Here is an 18,589-nt window from a genome sequence, read left to right as displayed (position 1 = left end):
TTCTCCCAAGGTGTTATCATTCAGACATAAAAAAAGAAAAAAGTTTAATAAAAAGGAAAGCAACATATCAAGTGAAACCATTGTGGAAAAACACACAAAATGAAGAGTAACTCATCATCGATGTGAAGTTGGTAATAGCGAGTTTTGAAGGGCTGGCCAGCAGTGTGTTATTACAGCCATTGTTTCGATGACGGTCAGGCTAGTCTTACACAAGTAAATGGATGACAACACAATAGTCAATAGGCAAAATAGATATTTAATCCCCTGTTGTTTTTGTTTATACAGTTCAGAATTGTTATGGTAGGTTTATTATGAGACAAAAGGTAAAAATTCATGCAAAACGTTAAAGTCTAAACAAATATATTTGATTGGATAGGCTCCAGCCATCTCCGCGACCCCGAATTGGACAAGTGGTAGAAGATCTTTGGATGGATGGATGACAAAGTTATGTATTGGAGCCCAGTGCAAAATGTGGCTCAGGACTCGAAAGTGAAACCTCTTGATACAGAGCATCAACATTTCTTAAAGTTGGTCACTAATTTGATTTGATTGATTGATTGATTGATACTTTTATTAGTAGATTGCATAGTACAGTACATATTCCGTACAATTGACCACTAAATGGTAACACCCGAATAAGTTTTTCAACTTGTTTAAGTCGGGGTCCACGTTAATCAATTCATGGTAAAAGATGTTGCAACAATTTCCGAAGGAACCTTGAAACCCTTCTCAGCAGGCACAAGACATTGATACAACGTTGATTATACATACATGTCATTTAAAACTGACTTTGAAACAACGTTGCAAAATAGTTGTATGAGTAAATTGAGACAATGTTGGTGTCCAAAGTTGGATCCACGTTGTTGGTTGGGAAAAGACTGAATTTCAATGATCAAATCAACCTCACAACCTGACATTGAAAGAATGTTGTCAAAAAGCATGTCGTTTCAACGTTGTAATGGTGTTGTAGAATATTGGTTGGGAAATGACCAAATTTCAATGGTCAAATCAACATCACAACCTAACACTGATTATGCATCCATCCATCCATTTTCAACAGCTTATTCCCTTTGGGGTCGCGGGGGGCGCTGGCGCCTATCTCAGCTACAATCGGGCAGAAGGCGGGGTACACCCTGGACAAGTCGCCACCTCATCGCAGGGCCAACACAGATAGACAGACAACATTCACACTCACATTCACACACTAGGGCCAATTTAGTGTTGCCAATCAACCTATCCCCAGGTGCATGTTTTTGGAGGTGGGAAGAAGCCGGAGTACCCGGAGGGAACCCACGCATTCACGGGGAGAACATGCAAACTCCACACAGAAAGATCCCGAGCCTGGATTTAAACCAAGGACTGCAGGAACTTCGTATTGTGAGGCAGACGTACTAACCCCTCTGCCACCGTGAAGCCTAACACTGATTAAACATAGTGAAAAAGCATGTGTTTTTTGTGGTTTGGATGTAAATGGTAAATGGGTTGTATTTGTATAGCGCTTTTTTACCCCTTTTTAAGGGAGCCCAAAGCGCTTTGACCGTATTTCCACATTCGCCCATTCACACACAGATTCACACACTGACGACGGAAGTTGCCATGCAAGGCGCTCACCAGGACCCATCAGGAGCAAAGGTGAAGTGTCTTGCCCAAGGACACAAGGGACGTGACTAGGATGGTAGTAGGTGGGGATTGAACCAATAACCCTCAGATTGCTAGAACAGCCACTCTACCAACTTCGCCACGCCGTCATGTAAGTCGGATCAGTTTCCAGTGGGGGTTGGTCTCCGCCAGTGCTGCGCTCTGTCTCCTATCCTGTTTGTAAATTTCATGGACAGTATTTCTAGGCAGAGTCGTGACCATGGCAGAGAGGGTATACGTCTCGGCGGGCTAAAGGTTGCGTCACTGCTTTTTGCAGATGATGTGGTCCTGATGGCGCCTTCGGTTTGTGACCTTCAACTCTCACTGGATCGGTTTCCAGCCGAGTGTTCAGCGGCTGGAATGAAGATCAGCATGTCCAAATCTGGGGCCATGGTTCTCAGCAGGAAACCGATGGTTTCTACAGTCCAGGTAGGGAACGAGACTCTATCGCAGGTGGAAGAGTTTAAATATCTCATGGTCTTGTTCACGAGTGAGGGAAAGATGGAGAAGGAAATCAGCCGGCGAATCGGAGCAGCTGGTGCAGTGTTGCAGTCTCTCTGCCGCACTGTTGTGACAAAAAGAGAGCTGAGCTAGAAGGCAAAGCTCTCGGTCTACCGAGCTATCTACATTCCTACTCTCACCTATGGTCATGAAATGTGGGTCATGGCCAAAAGAGTAAGATCGCGGATACAAGCGGCCGAAATGAGTTCTCTCAGAAGGGTGGCTGGTATCTCCCTTAGAGATAGGGTGAGAAGTTCAGTCACCCGGGAGAGACTCGGAGTAGAGCCGCTGCTGCTTCGCTTGGAAAGGATCCAGCTTAGGTGGTTCGGGCATCTTGTGCGGATGCCTCATGAGCGTCTCCCTAGGGGTGTCCTCTTTGCACGTCCCACTGGGAGGAGACCCCGCGGCAGGCCAAGGACCAGATGGGGGGATTACATCTCCTCTCTGGCCTGGGAAGGCTTCGGGATCCCCCAGAAGGAAGTTGCTAATGTTGCTCTGGAGAGGGAAGTCTGGGGGTCTCTGCTGGAGCTGTTGTCCCTGTGACCCGATTCCGGATAAGCGGTTGAAGATGGATGGATGGGTGTGGTTTTAACGTTATGTTTGAGTTGCTCAACGTCAGGACCTAATTGAATAAGTTCTCAACCTTGTTTTGTAATTTCTTGAGCCTGCTGGCTTAGGAGAGATACAAACCAAAACCGAATGTTTTCACCTCTGTGTTTTTACAGTAGGGTGATTTTGTCGGTAGGTTTGTCTGACTCCAAACAAGTCAAGTTATGTTGATGCCAAATTTGGTCTCCTCTGACCACATCACATTCTTTCTTAGTCCTTCAGGTGTTTATTGGCCAACTTGGCAAACTGAGCCTAACAATTCTGGACTGTTCATATCATTGTAACATGGTACATTGCCAAAATAATCAAGTTATGAAAAACTTATTTTCCCCACTGTACAAATGTCTTCAAATACATTGTGGAAAGTTCTGCACAGTTCCTTTTAGTTTCAATCCAAAATGGCGGCACAACAAAGTTGTCCCGGCCCAGAATTGAAACCCGTGATTTTCTGAGAACGACAAAACCATATTTTGAGTAGCTGCTGTCCTAATTTTAGCTCAGCCCAATCCACTAACCAGTGCAAAGTGTGTGTAATAAACGATAGTGTGGCAATAACTAAATTTTCTATTATGTACATCATGTCTATGAATGGAATGTGAGTGGAATGCACTACAAAAACTGAAATCTAAGGAAGATATAATATCTCTAATAAGGATGATATTTGCTTATTTTCTCTCTGATAAGATAAGTCTTTTCACAAAGCAGATTTTATGTTATAATAACAATAATAATAGATTAGATTTATATCGTAATTTCCTATTGTTAGATACTCAAAGCGCTCACAGAGAAGTGGGAACCCATCATTCATTCACACTTGGTGGTGGTAAGCTACATTTGTAGCCACATCTGCCCTGGGGTAGACTGACGGAAGCGTGGCTGCCAGTTTGCGCCTAAGGCCCCTCCGACAACCACCAATCATTCATTCATCCACCAGTGTGAGCGACACGGGGGCAAGGGTGAAGTTTCCTGTCCAAGGACACAACGGCAGCGATTTGGATGTCAATAGGTGGGAAGTGAACCTGCAACCCTCAGGTTTCTGGCACGGCCGCTCTACCCACTACGCCATGCCGCCCCAGAGTGTTATGCTTGTTTTAAGGGTTTTGGTCCTAAATTATCTCAGTAAGATATTACAGCTTGTTGCTGAGATTTTATGACCAATATTGTGTAAAACATGCTTGAAACAATGATATCAACTGATGGAAAGCTGTGTCATTAACACTCACAAGTATACAACTGCTTTTTTAAAGTAATCATTTCTTACTTCAAGCATGAAAAAAAACCTGATGCTGAGCGCATATGAGTATGTCAAGATAATGGCACAAGCATTTACTTAATTTAAGAATATTTTTCAACATATTGTGCAAAGGTCTCTTTTTTTTTCTACAAAGAAAAGTGCACTTGTTATTAGTGGGAAAATCATTATTTTAAGGTATTTTTTGGGTTCATTGAGGTTAGCTAATTTTTGACAAGGCAAATTTTCTTGTTCTATTGGCAGATAATTCTGCTTAGTTCAAATAAAATACCCCTAATTTTTGGATTTTTTTGGTTTTGTTTTTGAACACTGACTTTTTGCAGTGTGGAAAGAATGAAGCCAGAAAACGCAGATTCAGTTTCTACATTTCAAAAGCAAACAAATAAAAAGAGTAATCTCAATACAAACGTTCACGGTTGCACTCACATGTGACTTTTTTTTCGTGCCAGTATTAGAAATGATGACGTTGCACGACCCACAATTGTATTATAGTGCTGGACAACCAACCTTCCACCATTGCTGAGACACATGCCTCCATCAGTTTGTACTCCACCGCTATTTATGGGACATGCAAATAGAAATACAAGCTTCCAAAGGGATTCATGAACGTGTGATGTTAGCTCAACATTTTTGGTTAAGACACATCTACAGGTACGTGTTTTAAAATCTACTTTTGTATACGTACTTCTTACCTGAAGGTGTGCACAAAATATAGTTAAAGCTAAGTTTAAAAAATAATAAATATATGTTATCCGACTTGAAAAACAGGAAGTTATCTGTATCGCCTTGAAAGAAAACAGATTATTTTAAACGCACTTGCATTTTGGGCATTTGTACACCCACAAACATACATTTTTGTCTTTAAAAACTTAAGATTTTACAAAACTATGTACAAATTAGAGTTGTTCAAAAACTAACCATTTATTTTATTTTTACTTATTTCACTTTTTTCTGATAAAAACACCTTTTTTGAGTATCATCAGACCTGTGTGACATGATCTAATGTGTTTAAATCCTTATCTAACAACGAAGCATGAAGTTTTTAACCAATTTAGCTAATGAATGCATTTTAAATGGACAGGGGGCAGTGCACGTGCCTCACAATATGAAGGTCCTGGGTTCAACTCGGACTCTTTCAGTGTGGAGTTTGCATGTTCTTCCCGTTCCCCCCGGCTTCCTCCCACCTCCAAAGACATGCACCTAAAGTTAAAGGTAAAGTACCAATGATTGTCACACACACAGTAGGTGTGGTGAAATTTGTCCTCTGCATTTGACCCATCCCCTTGTTCACCCCCTGGGAAGTGAGGGGAGCAGTGGGCAGCAGCTGTGCCGCGCCCGGGAATCATTTACAGTGATTTAACCCCCAATTCCAACCCTTGATCCATAGTGCCAAGCAGGGAGGCAATGGGTCCCATTTTTATAGTCTTTGGTATTACTCGGCCGGGGTTTGAACATACAACCTACCGATCTCAGGGCGGACACTCTAACCACTAGGCTGATTGGCAACACTAAATGGTCCCTAGTGTGCGGATGTGAGTGTGAATGTTGTCCGTCTATCTGTGTTGGCCCTGCGATGAGGTGGCGACTTGTCCAGGGAGTACCCCGCCTGCCGCCCATTTGTAAATGAGACAGGTTCCAGCACCCCCTGTGACCCAAAAAGGACAAACGGTAGAAAATGGATGGCTGGATGGCTGGATGGATGGATGGCAGTGAGAAGACCGATACATGGTAGTCTTCAAAACTGTCTGATACGATTATAAAAGTATCTTCAGTGACTTTTTTTTTAAAAAAAAGACAAACTAAAGGGGTGTGAATTCTCACCTAAACTACGGAGTTGCTAAATTGGCAACATCAATCCTTACTGCTACAAAACATCTCCCTATTCTGAATGAATGAATTTGAATGAATGAAATAAGTTTATTTCGGTCATATAATCAATCAAATCAAATCAATCAACCATTGTGTGTGATCAGTTTTACAGTACATGTTATATGTATACAATAATGCCCATTTACACACGAAAGAAAAGAAAAAGAATGACCAAAAAAGGAATAGGCTGAAGCCAAAGCTTATATTTGCCTATCCTATACCTTCACAGAAAATTAGATTGCCTGGAACATCAACATAAAAAAATAAATTAATCAAAAATCAATGGGATGAAAGTAATTGTAACTATATTTTATAATTTTCTATTATTGCACCTTTCAATGTTTTCTTAAACCTTACCAAAGAAGTGCATGTCTTCAAGTCATCACTGAGGTTCTTCCACCATTTAACTCCTAAAACTGTAATACATTTGTATTTAATATTTGTTCTCGCTTTACCTATTTCAAAAATCGATACCCCCCGTAAATTATAGTTTTCTCCTCTTATATGAAATAGCCTGAGAATACAAGCTGGAAGGCTGTTGTTTTTTACTCGAAACATAATTTCCACAATGTCTGAAAATGTTAATACATTTGAACTCATAAATAATGGATTGGTATGTTCATAGTAGCACACTTTGTGTATTATTCTAATGACCCTTTTTTGAAGTTTTATTATTTATTGAAGTTTGTTTTATAAACATTTCCCCAAATTTCAACACAATACGTTAAATATGGAAAAATAAAAGAATAATACAACATATGCAGGCATGTCTTATTCAGCATGTGTCTTACTTTATAAAGAATAGCAATAGATTTGGATATTTTTCCTTTTATATATTCAATATGCGGTTTCCAACACAGTTTATGATCAATTATTATTCCCAAGAATTTAGTTTCATGTACTCTATCAATTTCCACTTGATTTAATTTTAATTTTGCTTCACAATTTGTCCTTGCACCACTAAACACCATAAATTTAGTTTTCTTATCATTTAATGATAACTTATTAATATCAAACCATTTTTTTAGCTGAATTAACTCCACCTCCATTATCCTCAACCCTTCCTTCAAGTCTTCTCTTGAACAATATACATGTGTATCATCTGCAAACATAATACATTTCAATTTATTAGATACTGAACAAATATCATTTAGGTAGAGTATAAATAACTTAGGTCCCAATACCGAGCCTTGTGGAACCCCACAAGTTACTCTTCTTGGCTGTGATTTAATCTTATTAATATCCACATATTGATATCTGTTACTTAAATAACTACTTAACCACTGTTGCGAAACACCTCTTATGCCATATTTTTCCAATTTCTGCAGAAGTAAGGAATGATCGATTGTGTCAAAAGCTTTACATAAGTCAATAAATACTCCAACGGTGTGTTGCTTTTTTTCTATTGCTGTAGCTATGTTTTCTACAACGTCCATCACTGCTAGAGATGTAGATCGATTACTCCTGAAGCCATACTGATGGTCATTCAATAGCTCATGTTTGTCAATAAACTTATCAAGTCTATTTCTGGCAGTTGTCAGCAATCTCAGTGCCCTAGTGGTTAAAGTGCCCGCCCAGTGATCGGCAGGTTCTGAGTTCAAACCCCGGCTGAGTCATACCAAAGACTATAAAAATGGGACCCATTGCCTCCCTGCTTGGCTCAGCATCACAGGTTGGAATTGGGGATTCAATCCCCAAAATGATTCCCGAGCACAACCATCACTGCTGCTCACTGCTCCCCTCTCTTCCCAAGTGAGCAGGGGGATGGATCAGATGCAGAGGTTATTTTCACCACACTAAGTGTGTGTGCGTGCGTGTGTGCGTGCGTGTGTGTGTGTGTGTGTGTGTGTGTGTGTGTGTGTGTGTGTGTGTGTGTGTGTGTGTGTGTGTGTGTGTGTGTGTGAGTGTGTGTGCGCATTTAAGGTTTGTTCAAAAGCAGAGTTACAACTCCTGAAAGAAGTTGCAATGAAAGTCTGCATTCACACAGTACCATTATAAAGTCTTATTGAGCGAGGGAGAACTATTATCTATTAGTAATATCAATTTAGTACACTAAATTGGCCCTAGGTTGCGAATGTGAGTGTGAATGTTGTCCGTCTATCTGTGTTGGCCCTGTGATGAGGTGGCGACTTGTCTAGGGTGTACACCGCCTTCCGCCCGAAGCAGCTGAGAGGCTCCACCACCCCCCGCGACCCTGAACGGGACAAGCGGTAGAAGTAGGATGGATGGATGGATGGATTCAAATGCATTAGAGGCGGCCATGATAAATAAAAGACTATATGTGAAACACTACAATGCAAGTCATTGAAGGCAATACAGGCTAAGCCTAAACATCCACATCTTAGCTTTAGAATTATAGGTGACAAAGAATTTAATATTGTATACCAAAAAATTGTTTTAATATGTAGAGGTTCAGTAATAAAGTAGCTGAGACACACTTTGGATACCCCTGCTTTCAATAAAGAATCAACTTGTGTCTGACAAAAAGGCAAGAAGTCTCACATCTACATTACAAAGTAAGCTATAATTTCACAGTACATCTAAGTTGATGTTAACTAAAATGTACTTAACTGGTGGCGTGTGCATCAATAAAAGGAACGTCGAGTGATGTTTCGGTATGATAAATACTATTTTTTAAGATAAGTATCACACATTCTACAATGTTATATTCACCTTTTGGTTGCTGAGGAACAGCTGCATCGTTAAAGGCCTACTGAAATGAGACTTTCTTTTTTAAACGGGGATAGCAGGTCCATTCTATGTGTCATACTTGCTTATTTTGCGATATTGCCATATTTTTGCTGAAAGGATTTAGTAGAGAACATTGACGATAAAGTTTGCAACTTTTGGTCGCTAACAGAAAAGCCCTGCTAGTTGGAAGGGTGTATCCACGGGTGTCTTGGGGCCAGTGTCTGATGGAAGTCGACGGTAGCTGTACGGATGGCACAAGCTCAGCTGATCACCGGTAAGTGGCGACTTTTTAACACAATTTTCTCACCGAAAACTGCTGGTTGACATTTGGTCGTGATCCATGTTCGCTTGACCACTCTGATCCATAGTAAAGTTTCACCTCCGGGAATTTTAAACAACGAATCACCGTGTGTTTGTGTGGCTAAAGGCTAAAGCTTCCCAACTCAATCTTTCTACTTTGACATCTCCATTATTAATTGAACAAATTGCAAAAGATTCAGCAACACAGATGTCCAAAATACTGTGTAATTATGTGGTTAAAGCAGACTACTTATAGCTGTGTGTGTGCGCAGCGCTAATATTTCCTAACAGTCCGTGATGTCACGCGTACACGTTAGCATTCCGCGACGTTTTCAACAGGACACTTCGCGGGAAATTTAAAATTGCAATTTAGTAAACTAAAAAGGCTGTATTGGCATGTGTTGCAATGTTAATATTTCATCATTGATATATAAACTATCAGACTGCGTGGTCGGTAGTAGTGGGTTTCAGTAGGCCTTTAAACCGCACATACTTTGCCATTAGCACTTAGACAACTTCCGTCGACTTAACAGTCGCCTCAACTGTCACACAATCGCTTATGTAATTGCTGTCACTTTATGTAGGAAATGTAATGTAGTTTATAAAATGTAACTTCATTATATCAAAGTAAAGTTTTACATCTTTTTGTCAACTTGAAAACTTCGCACCGGTAAAGAACTACATATCCTAGAAGACCGCTGCTACAGAGAACTGTACGTTGCTGGTTCCTTTGGAGTTGTTTACGTTTACAGTTGCCTTTTACTTTGAAAATTCACCATTTCAATTTTGCATAGGTGACAAAAAATGCGTTTCAAAGTTATTGATTTTTTTTTTGTAATATTCAAACATTAATTTTGTTAACATATACTGTACTAAAAAGGCAGGTGCATGACATTTCACTAATATGAAAACATTGATTGATTGATTGAAACTTTTATTAGTAGATTGCACAGTTCAGTACATATTCCATACAATTGACCACTAAATGGTAACACCCAAATCAATTCATGGTAAATATTGTGGGATTAAAAAAGAAAATTGCATAAAGAAGAAAAAAAATTCTAACATCCATACAGTCACTGACTGGTCCAACACACGCAGAGGTTTCTTGACAAAAAGTTTTATTGTATTATGTTTCATAATCATAACCCCTAGAGCTCGTCTGTCCCTCGCTTTATGAGAAGCTAAGAAGATGCCTCTGGTGACTCCTGCCTGCTCCTACAAGAGAGCACATTTAGAAACATGCAAATTACTGTATATGGCGTGCATTGAGGTGGTTGTAATTTAAAGGCAGGCACATTATTCACCAACGAGACGTACAGTCGTGGTCAAAAGTTGACATACACTTGTCAAGAACATAATGTCACGGCTGTCTTGAGTTTCCAATAATTTCTACAACTCTGTATTTTTTTGCGTTAGAGTGATTGGAGCACATACTTGTTGGTCACAAAAACATTCATGAAGTTTGGTTCTTTTATGAATTTATAAATGGTCTACTAAAAATGTGACCAAATCTTCTGAGTCAAAAGTATACATACAGCAATGTTAATATTTGGTTACATGTCCCTTGGCAAGTTTCACTGCAATAAGGCGCTTTTGGTAGCCACCCACAAGCTTCTGGTTGAATTTTTGACCACTCCTCTCGACAAAATTGGTGCAGTTCAGGTAAATGTGTTAGTTTTCTGACATGGCTTTGTTTCTTCAGCATTGTCCATATGTTTAAGTCAGGACTTTGGGAAGGCCATTCTAAAACCTTAATCCTAACCCGATTTAGCTATTCCTTTACTACTTTTGACGTGTGTTTGAGGTCACGATCCTGTTGGAACACCCAACTGCGCCCAAGACCCAACCTTCAGACTGATGATTTTAGGTTGTCCTGAAGAATTTGGAGGTAATCCTCCTTTTTCATCATCCCATTTACTCTCTGTAAAATACCATTTCCATTGACAGCAAAACAGGCCCAGAGCATAATACTACCACATGCTTGATGGTAGGATTTGGTGTTCCTGGGATTAAAGGCCTCATCTTTTCTCCTCCAAACATATTGCTGGGTATTGTGACCAAACAGCTCAACTTTTTTTTCATATGACCACAGAACTTTCCTCCAGAAGGTCTTATCTTTGTCAATGTGATCAGCAGCTTTTAGAAGAGCCTTAAGGTGTTGCTTCTTGCATGGTAGCCTCTCAGTCCATGGCGATGCAAAACACGCTTCACTGTGGACACTGACACCTGTGTTCCAGCAGCTTTCAATTCACTGTAGACCTGCTTTTTGTTGGTTCTCGGTTGACTCTTCATCATCCTGACCAATTTTTTCTCAGCAGCAGGTGATAGCTTGCATTTTGTTCCTGATCGTGGCAGTGACACAACTGTGCCATGCACTTTATACTTATGAACAATTTTCTGCACAGTTGCTCTTGGGACCTTAAGCTGCCTTGAAATGGCTCCAAGTGACTTTCCTGACTTGTTCAAGTGAATGATTAATTTTTTTCAGATCTGTGCTGAGTTCCATTGACTTTCCCATTGTCGCGTTTGTAACCGAGTCTAATGACTGCATCACATGAGCCCTATTTAAATGGACTCAGAGAAGTCAACAGGTGTTGTCATTCATAATCACTCACATGACGTTAAGAGGCCATGCCATGTAGCTAATATAATTTGATTGCAACTTTTCTACATCACCAAAATTGATCATGTATGTTGCTGTATGTATACTTTTGACCCAGCAGATTTGGTCACATTCTCAGTAGACCCATAATAAATTCATAAAAGAACCAAACTTCATGAATGTTTTGTTTTTTTTGTGACAAACAAGTATGTGCTCCAATCACTCTATCACCAAAAAAAAGAGTTTTAGAAATTATTGGAAACTCAAGACAGCCATGAAATTATGTCCTTCACGCTTCACGAGTGTATGTAAACCTTTGACCACGACTGTATATAGTATGTTCTTATTAATACAAAGCAAGGACATGTTTTAATTAAACGGAATATGGGCTATTTCAGTGAATTTTTGGAAAAACATAGATATAAAACATCCACTGTAATTATTATTATCATTACTATTAGTCAAAAGTTTGGCAACACCTTCTTATTTAAGGGCATGGAGAGAGGGTCTTCCAACATCTGTTATGGTTAGGTTTTTGGTCAAGAGATATTATATTGTGATACATTATTGGATGGTACACAATGTAATCGTAATTAGTAAAAAAGGAACAACATTGACTGATAAGTACTAGGGATGTTAATGTTTATACGTAAACATGCTAATATAAATGAATCATATGTACATTCACAATCTTTGAAATTAATCAAAATACAGAAAGAATGACAGTGCAATAGGACAAGCTCTTACCACAACTGCCTTGCAGCAAGGAATTTCTGAGTTGGAATCCGAGATTGTAAGAATGTATGTAAGTATGACTGTAAGATTGTTTGACGTTCTCCTACTGTATGTAGCGGAACTCTGGCTTCACCCACATGCATGTCAGGCTAGTTGAGAGTCCAATGAGTGCAGAATAGATTTTGTCTGTGTGTTTATCACTGATTCAGTTATGTTGGTCCTGTAGGTTTTCATATACTGTAGTCGAGTAACTTGCTGTTTTCAAAGTTGTGGCTTTGTTTAGCTATACTGTAAAATGCCCAGTCATGGAAATCTGTAACAAAACAACCAAACTTCATGACTGCAAGTTACTGAACAGCTTTAATACACCTTTTTAGTACACATACAGCTGGGCCTTCAACAGTGCACTTGTGATGTGATATAAGACATGGAAACAATATCAACTTTGAAACATCCAAAAATCCACATGTAATTCAACCTTATTCAACTTTTTTTTTAACGCTGAACTGTCAACTTTGAAAAAACTTCCTCGAATCAACATTGAGACGACTTTGCAAAATCAGTATCGGTAATCCAACATGAGTTGCTCTGTTTTTTCAAAGTTAAACCGTCAACATGGAAACAACTTTGTGGAAACAACTTTGTGGAAACAACTTTGTGGAATCAACGTTGAGATGACATTACAAAATCAAAAGTTAATTCAGTTTAATTTGACCCATGAGTTTTGGTGGAACTTTGAATAAAGGTTGAAATGCCAGCTGGGGGGATTGGCTGGTAACCAGTCCAGGGTGTATCCCATCAGCACCCAAATTATTTGAACTGGATAAGCACTACAGCAAAGTGAATGCATGAATGGAGACATCAAAAGCGAATGTAACCAACAACTTTGCTGTATGTCTGACAGTGATATTGCATTTTGCATCAAATCATCATATCGCATATTTATGTCTGTAATGTAAATCACTGTGTAATTGAAGATAAAAACATAGTATTTACCCATGAACATCATGTTATGGTACAAGCATTTAGTAAGTCTGTCAGGGACCTACACTTATATAAACACAATGCTATCCAAATGTCAGCAGCACGCATAGAAACAGACACAGAAATATTGTCAGGATTTGGACTGAAGGACCGAAGGACTTCTTCACAATGACAAGCATCTTCTCAACACAAAAATAGCACTCTGACAGAGCAACAGGTGGTGGGTAGAGCTTTGGCTATGCACATGTGATAATACATAACGTGTGTGTGTGTGTGTGTGTGTGTGTGTGTGTGTGTGTGTGTGTGTGTGTGTGTGTGTGTGTGTGTGTGTGTGTGTGTGTGTGTGTGTGTGCGTGTGTGTGCGTGTGTGTGTGTGTGTGTGTGTGTGGCAGGCCACAATAATAGCAAGTCAAAATAAACAGAATTGATGCAGTGCATGCTTGCGGCAAATTAACTTTTTTTCTATCTCGAAAATAACATTTCGACACCTATATCCAATCATTTCATATAGCTAGCCATTTACGTTTAGAATAACCGGTAAAATCAGTTTAAATGGAGCAGGGAAACCCATCAGCCATGCTGGCTTGTTATTATTTGTGTCAAGTGTGAAGAAAAGTTGCTCTCGATGGGTTTGATTGCAGAAGTCATTTCCTTATAGTTCTCTGCTGCCCACAATTTAATCTGTTTATCGGTTTCCACTTTCACTCGCTATGTGATGTCGTTGCTGTTCAGTCTCAACCTCAGCTTTTTTTTTCAGCCTTCCTGCCATATCAGTTAGTTGTACTTAAATGCACCGGTATACTTGTCATCTGTGTCCTTTGGGTCCAGCAGAAACAAAATCCATAAAGATTATATTCACTGTACAAAATGTTCATTGTAAATTCTCAGCTAATTACTGGCTAATAATTGCATTACTTTCACAGTATCATTTACAGTCATTTACTGTAAAATATATTTACAGCAATCTTCTGTTACTGCAGAGTTGTGATTTGTTAATTGCAATAATTACATGTTGTAACTTCACAATTCCACTTTTCCGGGCTCCAACGATAGGATCCTATCCCAGCTGCATTTGGGCAGTAGGCGGGGTACTTTAGAGTAATTTGTTGTGATATTACTTATGACTATACTATTACGACAATCTTGTAACATCGCAAACTTTTTCACGTATGTAATGCGGTATATGGCTAGTGAATGACACCCTTATGGCTACCATCTGATGGCTACTGCACTGTATGTGAACTTTGATAAAAAAACTGCTGCACTTTATATACTTCTGCACTTTAAATGAAGCTGCTAAAATTTTGCAACTGGACCGCCCACTATGTCAGGGGTCGGCAACCCGCGGCTCCGGAGCCGCTTGCGTCTCTTTGATCACTTTGATGTGGCTCTGTTGCATACTTGTAGACCCCCCCTGTTTATCCTGGAGGGTTTCAGGATTTCAGTGCCTCTTCCAGAAATCTCCCGGGGCAGATTTTCTCCGATTTTCACCCGGACATCAATATTGAGGACAATAATAATGAGGGCGTTCTTTAACGTCCTCTGGAACATGATGTTGTGTCCGTTTTGTCACCATTCTATCTGCGTACCGGCCGGTCACATGTAGTGTGCGGCCTCTGTTGTCACATGTAAGAGACTGCAAGGCATACTTGCTCAACAACCATACAGATTACACTGAGGGTTGTGATATAAACAACTTTAGCACTCTTACTAATATGTGCCACACTGTGAACCCACACCAGACAAGAATGACAAACACATTTTGGGAGAACATCTGCACCGTAACACAACATAAACACAACAGAACAAATACCCAGAATTCCATGCATCCCTTACTATTCCGGGCTACATTATACACCCCTGCCCCCCCAAGCCCGCCCACCTCAACTGACGCACGGAGGGAGGGTGTGTATAATGTAGCTCAGAAGAGTAAGGTTGCTTGCGATTCCGGGTATTTGTTCTGTTGTGTTTATGTTGTGTTACGGTGCGGATGTTCTCCCGAAATGTGTTTGTCATTCTTATTTAGTGTGGGTTCAAAGTGTGGCGCATATTAGTGAGAGTGTTAAAGTTGTATATACCGCCACTCTCAGTGTAACCTGTATGGCTGTTGAACAAGTATGCCTTGCAGTCACTTACGTGTGTCTGCATAAGCCACATACAACATGTAATTGGGTTGGCAAGCTATTTGCTAAAGTTGTAGAGGGTGCCAAATGCAGCGCCATCTTAGGACGCCCTTATTTTATTACTTGGGTGAAATTTAGCAGACATTGGAGAGAACAGTTGTTCTGCAATTCAGGAGCCCCTCGGAAATTTCGGGAGGGACAGCAAGTGTAATGTTGTCAAGCAGCATTCGTGGGCCGCACCAACATTAAATCTTCATATTAAGGTGTGTCGGAGACCCCTGATTTATACATAGCACAAAGCAAAAAAAACCTTTGTATGGAGTGTTATTTCATTTTAAATTTCAAAGGAGTTTTGTGGCTCCCATTGTTTTCTTTATTTTGTGAAACGGGTCAAAATGTCTCTTTGAGTGGTAAAGGTTGCTGACCCCTGTCCTATGTATTGTAAATTGTTTATCATGATTTCATTTCAATATTGGGTAACACTTTAGTATGGGGAACATATTCTCCATTAATTAGTAGCTTATTAAAATGCAAATTAGTAACATATTGGCTCTTAATTAGTCATTATTACGTACTTATTAATGCCTTATTCTGCATGGCCTTATTATACAACCAGTAAGCCATTAACTAAGAGTCTTCCTTCAATAACCTCAGAATTATTGCTGATTAGTAACCCTTACCCTAACCTTTATATGTTCCCCTAGTGGGGCGGGATAGTTCGGTTGGTAGAGCGGTCGTGCAAGCAACTCGAGGGTTGCAGGTTCAATCCCCCCTTCCACCATCCTAGTCACTGCTGTTGTGTCCTTGAGCAAGACATTTTACCCACCTGCTCCCAGGGCGACCAACACTGGTTTAAAAATGTAACTTAGATATTGGGTTTCTCTATGTAAAGCGCTTTAAGTCCCTAGAGAAAAGCGCTATATAAATATAATTTACTTCACTTCAAATAACTCTAAATTAAGTCTTTGTAACTCAGAATATGTTTCCCATACTAAAGTGTTACCCAATATTGTTGTGTATTTTCCGTCCTGTGTAATTTACTTTTGGATGTTAGATGCGCCATAATGGAAATTAACATGGTGGTAAATCTGGTGCAGCCATTTTCTTAATGTGACTGCACATTTTCCACCAAAAAAACAATTACCAACAAAACTATGATTACAGTATTTCACTGTGAAATAACAGTGAATTGCTGCAAAGTATAGGATCGGAAGTTTTTGTTGGGTAGCTCCTGTCTCTGGCCATGCTCCCCCCACCCCAGCAGACGATGGCATGGAACACCGCAGAGCCACCGCAGTGTATGTGTTTCTTTTACTTTTTATTCCTAGCTGTATGCAGAAGTGGCTGGTTGCATCAGCTCTGCTCTTTTAATGTCCTTTTGTCTTCTTTGATGTGTGTTGTGGCTAGGAGTTGTTTTTCCCTTGGCCTCAGTCTGGACCCCCCTCTTGTTTTGTTGTTTTTTGTTTACCTGCTTCTCACCTTTTTCGTAAGGGGCGCCGAAAGTTGGCAGACCCGTCAGCGATGTTGTTCTATCTCCCTGTAATGTTTGTCTGATCTTGAATGGGATTGTGCTGAAAATTTTAATTTACCCTCAGGAATTAATAAAGTCTGTGATGAGGTGGCGACTTGTCCAGGGTGTACACCGCCTTCCGCCCAAATGCAGCTGAGATAGGCTCCAGCGACCCCCCACGAACCCAAAAGGGACAAGCGGTAGAACAGGGGTAGGGAACCGTTGGCTCTAAAGCCAGATGTGGCTTTTTTGATGACTGCACCTGGCTCTCAGATAACACGATAAATAATGAATAATTCTGCTGGTAATCACAATGTTAAAAATAATGTTCCAAATACAAAACAATCTCATGCATTTTAATCCATCCATCCGTTTTCTACCGCACCTGTTCAATAAATAACAATGTAATTAAAAATAATTAGAGACTTATTATACTCTAAAAATGTTGGTCTTACTTAAAAAATGCACGCATTTAGTTGTATTCAGTGTTAAAAAATAAGATATGGCTCTCACGAAAATACATTTTAAAATATTTGGCTTCATGGCTCTCTGCCAAAAAGGTGTCATGTCTGTGTGAGTATGTTTTGTTTTTTGGACACTTAGTTCCTGTTTTTGCACTTCCTGGTTTGTTTTGTTACCATAGCAACTCATTAGCTTTCACCTGTCCTCATGTCTCGCACCTGCTTTCACTGATTATGTCACTGCTATTTAAGCAGTCTGTTTCTGTTCTTCGTTCCTGGCAACATCACCTCCTTCACACCCTCGATCACCTGCTACGCACCTTGTAATCCATGCCAATGATCCATGTCCCATTGTCGTTCCGTTCCAAGTAAGTTTTCTCGTTATTTCTGCCACAGTGCAAGTTTTTGTTTTATGTTCATATTTTTGGCCTTAGTACGAGTTTTGTTTTCACAGCCATGTTTTTGTACCACCCATGTGCACGCCCTTTGTTTGCCTTTTTTGTAGTTATAGTGTTTAAATAAAAATATGTCTTTACCTTCACGCCATCTCCAGTCCAAGTTCATTTGCATCTCGGGAAAACAACCACCTCATAGTCCAAGTATTGACAAAAGGTTCCCGTCCCCTGCGGTAGAAGATGGATGGATTAATAAAGTATTTCGGATTCTGATTCTCTTACAGTTATGTGCTATGTTACAGTAAGTTTTGATTACAGTATTTTACCGTGCAATATATACCGTTCAACCCTATTTTTTTCAGTGTTGTTTCTGATCATGTACTTATTAATGTCACTCACTCTTCCGCTTCAATATTGTTTTTGTTATGTCAGTATTTGTCTTACTATATGAAACACACAACATCAGTTAGAAAAAAAACTGTTCAATATTTGCATGGAGTTAAAGACCTACTGAAATGAGATTTTCTTATTCAAACGGGGATAGCAGGTCCATTCAATGTGTCATACTTAATCATTTGGCGATATTGCCATATTTTTGCTGAAAGGATTTAGTAGAAAACATCCACAATAAAGTTCGCAACTTTCGGTCGCTAACAGAAAAGCCCTGCCTTTACCGGAAGTCGCAGAGGATGACGTCACATGTTGATGGCTCCTTACATATTCACATTGTTTTTAATGGGAGCCTCCAACAAAAACAGCTATTCGGACCGAGGAAACGACAATTTCCCCATTAATTTGAGCAAGGATGAAAGATTTGTGTTTGAGGATATTGATAGCGATGGACTAGGGAAAAAAAAAAAAAAAAAAAGATGATTGCATTGTGATGGATTCAGGTGTTTTTAGACACATTTACTTG

This window comes from Nerophis ophidion, linkage group LG06 (assembly GCF_033978795.1).
Source record: "Nerophis ophidion isolate RoL-2023_Sa linkage group LG06, RoL_Noph_v1.0, whole genome shotgun sequence".
NCBI classification, from domain to species: domain Eukaryota; kingdom Metazoa; phylum Chordata; class Actinopteri; order Syngnathiformes; family Syngnathidae; genus Nerophis; species Nerophis ophidion.
Note: the sequence above shows the minus strand (reverse complement) of the source record.